The sequence below is a fragment of the Triticum aestivum genome, chromosome 2B, assembly GCF_018294505.1.
Source record: "Triticum aestivum cultivar Chinese Spring chromosome 2B, IWGSC CS RefSeq v2.1, whole genome shotgun sequence".
Lineage (NCBI taxonomy): Eukaryota > Viridiplantae > Streptophyta > Magnoliopsida > Poales > Poaceae > Triticum > Triticum aestivum.
In genome coordinates this window covers 379,234,589-379,243,737 of record NC_057798.1, presented here as the reverse complement: position 1 = coordinate 379,243,737, position 9,149 = coordinate 379,234,589, and positions in this window count along the sequence as shown.

Sequence of the window (9,149 nt, the reverse complement as noted above, 5' to 3'; positions counted from 1 at the left end):
AGTATAGGGGATCAATCATAGTCCTTTCGATAAGTAAGAGTGTTAAACCCAACAAGGAACAGAAGGAAATGAGAAGCAATTTTTAGTAAGGTAATTTCTACAAGCACTGAAATTGTCGGTAACAAGTAGTTTGCTAACAAGATAATTTGTAACAAGTGACAAGTAGCAATAGTAACAAGAGGTGCAGCAAGGTAGTTGATACGTCTCCAGTGTATCTATAATTTTTGATTGTTCCATGCTGTTATATTATCATTCTTGGATGTTTTACAATCATTTTATACCAGTTTTGGTACTAACCTATTGACATAGTGCCCAGTGCCAGTTGCTATTTTCTGCTTGTTTTTTACATCACAGGAAATCAATACCAAACGGAGTCCAAATGCAGTGAAACTTTTTGTGGATTTTTTTCTGCACCAGAAGACACCGTATGGGCCAAGAAAGTACATGAGGGGTGCTCCGAGGGGAGAACAATCCACCAGGGCGTGCTTGGGGGCCCAGGCGCGCCCAAGTGGGTTGTGCCCACCTCAGTGGCCTCCTGCACCGCATCTTTGCTCTATAAATACCCCAATATACCAGAAACCCTAGGAGAGTCGACGAAAATCAATTCCAGCCGCCGCAAGTTCAAGAAACACAAGATCCAATCTAGACACCATCATGGAGGGGTTCATCATGTCCATTGGTGCTCTCCAATGATGCGTGGGTAGTTCTTTGTAGACCTACGGATCCGTAGTTAGTATCTAGATGGCTTCCTCTCTCTCTCTCTCTCTCTCTCTCTCTCTCTCTCTCTCTCTCTCTCTCTCTTCTCAATACAATGGTCTCCGGGAGATCCATTGATGTAAGTCTTTTCGCAGTGTGTTTGTTGGGATCCGATGAACTTTGAGTTTATGATCAGATCTATGTTTTTATGCATGAAATTTATTTGAGTATTCTTTGTTCTCTTATATGCATGATTGATTATAGCCTCATATTTCTTCTCTGTCATTTGGGGTTTGTTTGGCCAACTTGATCTATTTATCTTGCAATGGGAAGAGGTGCTTTTATGGGTTCGATCTTACGGTGCTTGACCCCGGTGACAGAAGGGGAAATGACATGTATGTATTGTTGCTATTAAGGATAACAAGATGGGGGTCTATTTCTACATAAATAGATATTGTCTACATCATGTCATCGTTCTTATTGCATTACTCCGTTTTTCCATGAACTTAATACACTAGATGCATGCTGGATAGCAGTCGATGTGTGGAGTAATAGTAGTAGCTGCAGGCAGGAATCGGTCTACTAATCTTGGACATGATGCCTATATAATGATCATTGCCCGGATATCGTCATGAGTATTTGAAGTTCTATCAATTGCCCAACAGTAATTGTTTTCCCACTGTTTGCTATTTTTCTCGAGAGAAGCCACTAGTGAATGGCCCCCGAGTCTCTTCTTTAATATATTTACCATTGAGATCTATTTTTATTTGCTTTTATTTCAGTTCTATTAAACCAAAATTACAAAAATACCTTGCTGCACTTTATTTTATTTGCGATCTATTTATCTATTACAACTTTCTCCCATCTCTGTGCTTTCTGGCGCCGTTACCCGAAAGGGATTGATAGCCCCTTTAACATGTCAGGTTGCGAGTATTTGTTATTTGTGTGCAGGATCTATTTACGTTGTGTTGCATGATTCTCCTACTGGTTCGATAACCTTGGTCTCATCACTGAGGGAAATACCTGCCGTTGCTGTGCTGCATCATCCCTTCCTCTTTGGAGAAATACTGACGTAGTTCAAGCAAACATCAAAAGGAATTTTTGGCGCCGTTGCCGGGGAGACATCATCAACATCAACCAGGTTCCTAATCACAAATCTCATCCCCTTGCAATTTATATTATTTTCCATTTGCCTCTCATTTTCCTCTCCCCACTTCACAAAAAAATTGCCGTTTTATTCGTCCTCTTTTTTGTTCGCTGTTTTCTCGTTAGATATATTTTTTGAGTGCAATCTTGTTGTGTAGTCACCATGACTCAATATAACACCAATTTGTGTGATTTCTCAAATACCAACAACAATGATTTTATTAGCACTCCGATTGCTCATCCCTCCATTAGTGCGGAGTGTTATGATATTAATACTGCTTTGCCGAATCTTGTTATGAAAGAAAATTTGCCGGTACTCCTAATGAGGGTTTCGCGTCCCATCTTAACACATTCATGGAATTATGCGATACGCAAAAGAAAAAAGATGTGGACAATGATGTTGAGAAGTTGAAATTATTTCCGTTTTCTTTGCGAGATCGTGCAAAAAATTGGTTTTCTTCTTTGCCTCGCAATAGTATCAATTCTTGGAACAAGTGCAAGGATGATTTTATTACTAAGTATTTTCCGCCCACAAAAACATTACCCTTAGAACCCAGATCATGAATTTCATGCAACTTTAACATGATCATGTTGCACAATCTTGGGAAAGGATGAAATTAATGCTAAGGAATTGCCCAACTCATGGGTTAAATCTTTGGATGATCATACAATTTTTTTATGCGGGGTTGAATTTTGTTTCTCGTAATATTTTAGATTCCACCATGGGGGTACTTTTATGGAAATTAATTTGGGTGAAGCTACTAAATTTCTAGACATATTATGGCAAATTACTCACAATGGCAATACCGAAAGAGTGCCTACTAGTAAAAAAGTCAATTCAGTAGAAGAAATAAATTCTTTGAGTGCAAAAGATGATGCTTTTATGAAGTTGGTTGCTAATAAGAGGGATCCTATTGATTTTAATGATGTGTCTTTGTCTACCTTGATTGAGAAAAATAGTGATGCCATAGATGTGAATTTTATCTCGCGAAACAATTTTAATATCAATGCTTATAGAGGTAATTTTAATCCTAGGCCTTTTCCTAGTAATTCCTCTAATAATTATGTTAATTCCTATGGTAATCCTGCTTATAATAATAATAGAAACACCTCTGATCTTGAGAATAATATTAAAGAATTTATCAATACTCAAAAAGTTTTCAATGCTACGATAGAAGAAAAGCTGAATAAAGTTGACGATATGTCTAGAAGTATTGATAGAATTTCTCGTGATTTAGAAACTCTCAAGATGAAATTTTTTGTGCCTAAAGTTGAAGAATCAATTAAAGCTCTTTATGTTTCTATGGATGTAAGTAAGAAAAGAACCGCTATGCTTAGAGCTAAAAGAGAATTTTTAGAAAAAGCGTTTTCTAGTGATTGCGTTCATAAAAGTGATGAAGATCTTAAAATGATCGGTGTTTCTTCTATTTATTCTTGGTTTAGTAAAAGTAATATTAATGAAAAAGGGACTTTACTAGAAGGCGTCCCTATAATTCGGAGGGTGAAAATCTTGTTGAGAAAATTGATAAAAGTGGGTTTGAAGAGGTCAAGACTTTAACTAGTGACGTGCCCACTATTTTTTATTACAAAGACTTTAATTATGATAGTTTCTCTTTGGTTGATTGTATTTCTATGTTTCTATCCATGATAAATTCATCCCATGCTTATGAACAAAATAAAGCTTTTACTAAACAGATTGTTGCTGCTTTGATGAAAGCTTTTGAAGAAAAATTGAAATTAGAAGTTTCAATTCCTAGTGAATTACACGATGAATGGGAACCTACCATCAAAGTCAAGATTAAAAATTATGAGTGTTTTGCTTTATGTGACTTGGGTGCTAGTGTTTCTACAATTGCAAAATCTTTATGTGATGTGCTTGGTCTTACCGATATTGAAGATTGCTCTTTAAATTTGCACTTGGCGGATTCTACTATTAAAAAGGCTATGTGAAGAATTAATGATGTTCTTATTCTTGCAAATAGGAATTATGTGCCCATAGATTTTATTGTTCTTGATATTGATTGCAATTTGTCTTGTCCAATTATACTTGGTAGACCATTTTTAAGTACTACCGGTGCCGTGATTGATATGAAAGAAGGCAATATTAAATTCCGATTTCTAGTGAGGAAGGGTATGGAACATTTCCCTAGAATAAGAATTAGGCCACCATATGAATCAATCATGAGGGCATCATATGGATATCAAACTAAAGATGACAAAACTTAGATCCTATGCATTATGCCTAGCTAGGGGCGTAAAACGATAGCGCTCGTTGGGAGGAAACCCAACTTGTATCTTTTTGGTTTTTGGGTTTCTTGCTATTTTCAATAAAATACCCAATTATGCATCTGTTTAGATGTGTTTTTGTGGTTTAAATTAGTGTTTGTGCCAAGCAAGGCCTTTGGGATGATTTGGGTGAAAGTTGATTTGACCTTGCTGAAAAACAGAAACTTTTGCGCTCACGAAATTATTTTACATTTTTTATAAGAAGAGTGCTTTTGAGTTGATTCTTTTTGCAGAGATTAACAAACAAATTGCTCATGTTGTCCTAATTTTTTCAGAATTTTGGAGTTACAGAAGTATTCGAAGCAGTCAGATTGCTACAGACTGTTCTGTTTTTGACAGATTCTATTTTCTTTGTGTTGTGTGCTTGTTTTGATGGTTCTATGGTTTTCTTTGAAGAGTTTTTGCCATATAAAAGTTGGAATACAATATATATAATTCAAAAATAAATATGAATGGGTTTGCAACAATACTTATAGTAGTGGTTTGCTTTCTTATACTAACGGATATCACGAAGTTTTTTTGAGTTTTGTGTGATTGAAGTTTTCAAGTTTTGGTTAATATTATGATGGATGAAGGAATAAGGATTAGCAAAAGGCTAAGCTTGGGGATGCCCGAGGCACCCCACGATAATATTCAAGAAGTAGCAAGCAACTAAGCTTGGGGATGCCCCCCAGTGGCATCCCCTCTTTCTTCTAACAACCATCGGTATTTTACTTGGAGCTATATTTTTATTCGTCACATATTATGAGTTTTGCTTAGAGTGTATTGTTTGATATGAGTCTTTGCTTTTTTTTGTTTTGTGTTTTAAGTCTTGAATCCTTTCTGGACACACCTTTTTGAGAGAGCCAAAACTTATGCTATGCTTGCTCCTATGTTTCACTTTAATTTTTAGAGCCTTGGAGTTGCTCTAGTGCTTCACTTATATCTTTTTGAGCACGGTGTGCTTTGTTATTTTTGAAGAAATGCTCTTATGCTTCACTTACATTTATTCGGGAGTTAGTAAATTTGTTTTTTAGAAATTCTCTCTTGCTTCACTTAGACTATTTTGAGAGAAAGAAATATTATGCTCATGTTCTTCACTTAAATTTGTTTGAGCTTATTAAAAGCAACATATGGAACTAGTCCCCAAGTGATAGATATCCAAGGAGGATATAATAAAAACTTTATGAAGATCATTGGACAAAATAAACTTGGTTCTTAGTAATGGTTTTGAGGTATGACGATATGATATGTGAGTCATGTTGATGAGTAATTATGCTTTAGTAAGAATATTGGTGTTAAGGTTTGTGATTTCCTATGCAAGCACGAAAGTCAAGAGTTATGAAAAGAAATTACATCCTACTTATGGTGCATTATTCGGTGTTAATTATGCTTAATGCTCACGTACGAGATTTTTCGTTTCTTGGTTGGGCGCTTCTCAATCTTTTTGCTAGCCTTCATTTTTTGTACTAAGTATGATCACTACTTGTGCATCCAAAACCCTTTAAACAAGTTTTGCCATATGAGTCCACTATACCTACCTATATGCGGCATTTCCGTGCCGTTCTAAGCAAATTTGCATGTGCCATCTCTAATTATCAAAATAAATTTCTCTGTTGTGTGCTCGTACCGCTCGCGAGGCGGTGAGGGGTGGCCGGTGTTTTCCATGATAGATGTGTTATTCTCACGATGAGTATTTATTCACTTGTCATTGCACGAGAGTACGACAAAGGTATTAGAGATGCCCAGTCCTGAAATGAAAAATGAATTTACTTTATGTTGTCAAATAATAAATTCCTTGGAAAGTGGTTGTATGGAGGGCACCCATGGATACGGTTAGCCATGGAAAGTGAAAGTATGGTGGAAAAAGGAATAAACTTTATTTTTTGTTTGGGAACCACCTATGATATATCTAGCATGGAAAGTGCTGGGAACTCTAAGTAGTTTTCATTGGTGGGAAAAGTATGCCTCCCAAAATGTTTTTACCTCTAAATTTTTGCTTTGAGATCTGGCACCTCTACAAATCCCTACTTCCCTCTGTGAAGGGCCTTTCTTTTACCTTATGCAATTTTTCTTTTGAATTTGAGTCTCCATCTTCTCTTATAAAGCACCAACTAAGGGGCACTATGATCGTATTTGAGCATTGGGTGTAGCTAATATTCGAGTGTGCTTGATGAATGGATCAATGATTGAGCATAATGGGCTAGGGATAACTTGCTTTAGTGTTGATATTTTGAAAGACATGGTTGCTTGTTCATATGCTTGAGTATTAAAGTCTTCATGTCAAAACTAGGCTATTGCTTTGAACCATATAAAAGTCCAAATGTCCATGCTACAAAGCAAAGATTATGTGATGAACATGTTAGGCAACATTCCACATCAAAAATTCCATTTTTATCATTTACCTACTCGAGGACGAGCAGGAATTAAGCTTGGGGATGCTGATACGTCTCCAATGTATCTATAATATTTCTTTGATCCATGATGTTATATTATCATCTTGGAAGTTTTACAATCATTTTATAATCATTTTATATCATTTTTGGTACTAACCTATTGACATAATGCGCAGTGCCAGTTGCTGTTTTCTGCTTGTTTTTTACATCGCAGGAAATCAATACCAAACGAAGTCCAAACACAGCGAAACTTTTTGTGGATTTTTTCTGGACCAGAAGACACCGTGTGGGCCAAGAAAGTACCTGAGGGGGGTGATCCGAGGGGAGCACAACCCACCAGGGCACGCCTAGGGGCCCAGGCGCACCCAAGTGGGTTGTGCCCACCTCGGTGGCCTCCCGCACCGCCTCTTTGCTCTATAAATACCCCAATTTTCCAGAAACCCTAGGAGAGTTGATGAAAATCAATTCCAGCCGCCGCAAGTTCTAGAAACACCAAATCCAATCTAGGGGTTCATCATGTCCATTGGTGCCTCTCCGATGATGCGTGAGTAGTTCTTTCTAGACCTACGGGTCCGTAGTTAGTAACTAGATGGATTCCTCTCTCTCTCTCTCTCTCGATTCTTAATACTATGGTCTCCTGGAGATCCATATGATGTAAGTCTTTTTGCGGTGTGTTTGTTGGGATTCGATGAACTTTTAGTTTATGATCAGATCTATGTTTTTATCCATGAAAGTTATTTGAGTCTTCTTTGATCTCTTATATGCATGATTGCTTATAGCCTCGTATTTCTTCTCCGATATTTGGGTTTTGTTGGCCAACTTGATCTATTTATCTTGCAATGGTAAGAGGTGCTTTGTGATGGGTTCGATCTTACGATGCTTGATCCCAATGAAAGAAGGGGAAACAACACGTATGTATCATTGGTATTAAGGATAACAAGATCGGGGTCTATTTCTACATAAATAGATCTTGTCTACATCATGTCATCATTCTTATTGCATTACTCCATTTTTCCTTGAACTTAATACACTAGATGCATGCTGGATAGCGGTCGATTTGTGGAGTAATAGTAGTAGGTGTAGGCAGGAGTCGGTCTACTAATCTTGGACGTGATGCCTATATAATGATCATTGCCTGGATATCCTCATGAGTATTTGAAGTTCTACCAATTACCCAACAGTAATTGTTTTCCCATCGTTTGCTATTTTTCTCGAGAGAAGCCACTAGTGAAACCTATGGCCCCCGGGTCTCTTCTTTAATATATTCGCCTTTGAAATCTATTTTTATTTGCTTTTATTTTCAGTTCTATTAAACCAAAAATACAAAAATACCTTGATGCACTTTATTTTATTTGCGATATATTTATCCAATCTATTACAACTTTCTCCCGTCTCCGTGCTTTCTGTCGTTGTTACCCGAAAGGAATTGACAACCCCTTTAACACATCGGATTGCGAGTATTTGTTATTTGTGTGCAGGAGCTGTTTATGTTGTGTTGCGTGGTTCTCCTACTGGTTCGATAACCTTGATCTCATCACTGAGGGAAATACCTACCGTTGCTGTGCTGCATCATCCCGTCCTCTTTGGGGAAATACTGACATAGTTTAAGAAAACATCAGTAGCCCAATCTTTTTTAGCAAGGGAAAGGCCAAAACATTCTCTTATAGTAAGCAAAGCTTTCTTGAGAACACACCAGAATTTCATCTTGTCACTTTCATCATGTTGGTTTGATTCAGGTTCGCTACTTTGATAATTTGATATGTGGGTGGACTGGTGCTTGGGTGTTGTTCTTACTTGAACAACCCTCCCACTTGTGATTAACCCCTCTCGCAAGCATCTACAACTACGAAAGAAGCATTAATATAGAATCTAACGATAGCATTAAACATATGGATCCAAATCAGCCCCTTACGAAATAGCGCATAAACTAGGGTTTAAGTTTCTGTCACTCTAGCAACCCATCATCTAATAACTACTCCATAATGCATTCCCTTAGGCCCAAATATGGTGAAGTGTCATGTAGTAAACATTCACATAACACTTCTAAGGGAATCACAATATACATATAATCAAAATATCAAATGATTATCAAATTCACATGATTAATTATGACGAGACTTCTCCCATGTCCTCAAGAACAAAAGTAACTACTCACAAAACATATTCATGCTCAATATCAGAGGGGTATTGAATATCATAATAGATCTTAACATATAATCTTCCACCAAATAACCGGCTAGTATCAACTACAAGATGTAATCAACACTAGTAGTCACCCACATGTACCAATCTAAGGTTTTGATACAAAGATTGAACACAAGAGATGAACTAGGGTTTTGAGATGAGATGGTGATGTTGAAGATGTTTACGGATATTGTCCCTCCCATGATGAGACGGTTGTTGGTTATCGTGATAGCTTCGATTTCCCCCTCCCGGAGGGAAATATCCCTGATGGGACGATCAAAAGTGCTCCTTCCCAAGTTCCGCCTTGAGACGGCGGCACTCCGTCTCGAAAGTCCTCCCCTTCTTTTTTTCTAGGGTAAATGACATTATATACCAGAAGATGGTCGCCCGAAGTGGGCCAGGGGGCCCACTACCCACCAGGACGCGCTTGGGGGCGGGCGCCCTTGTGCCTTATGGGCACCT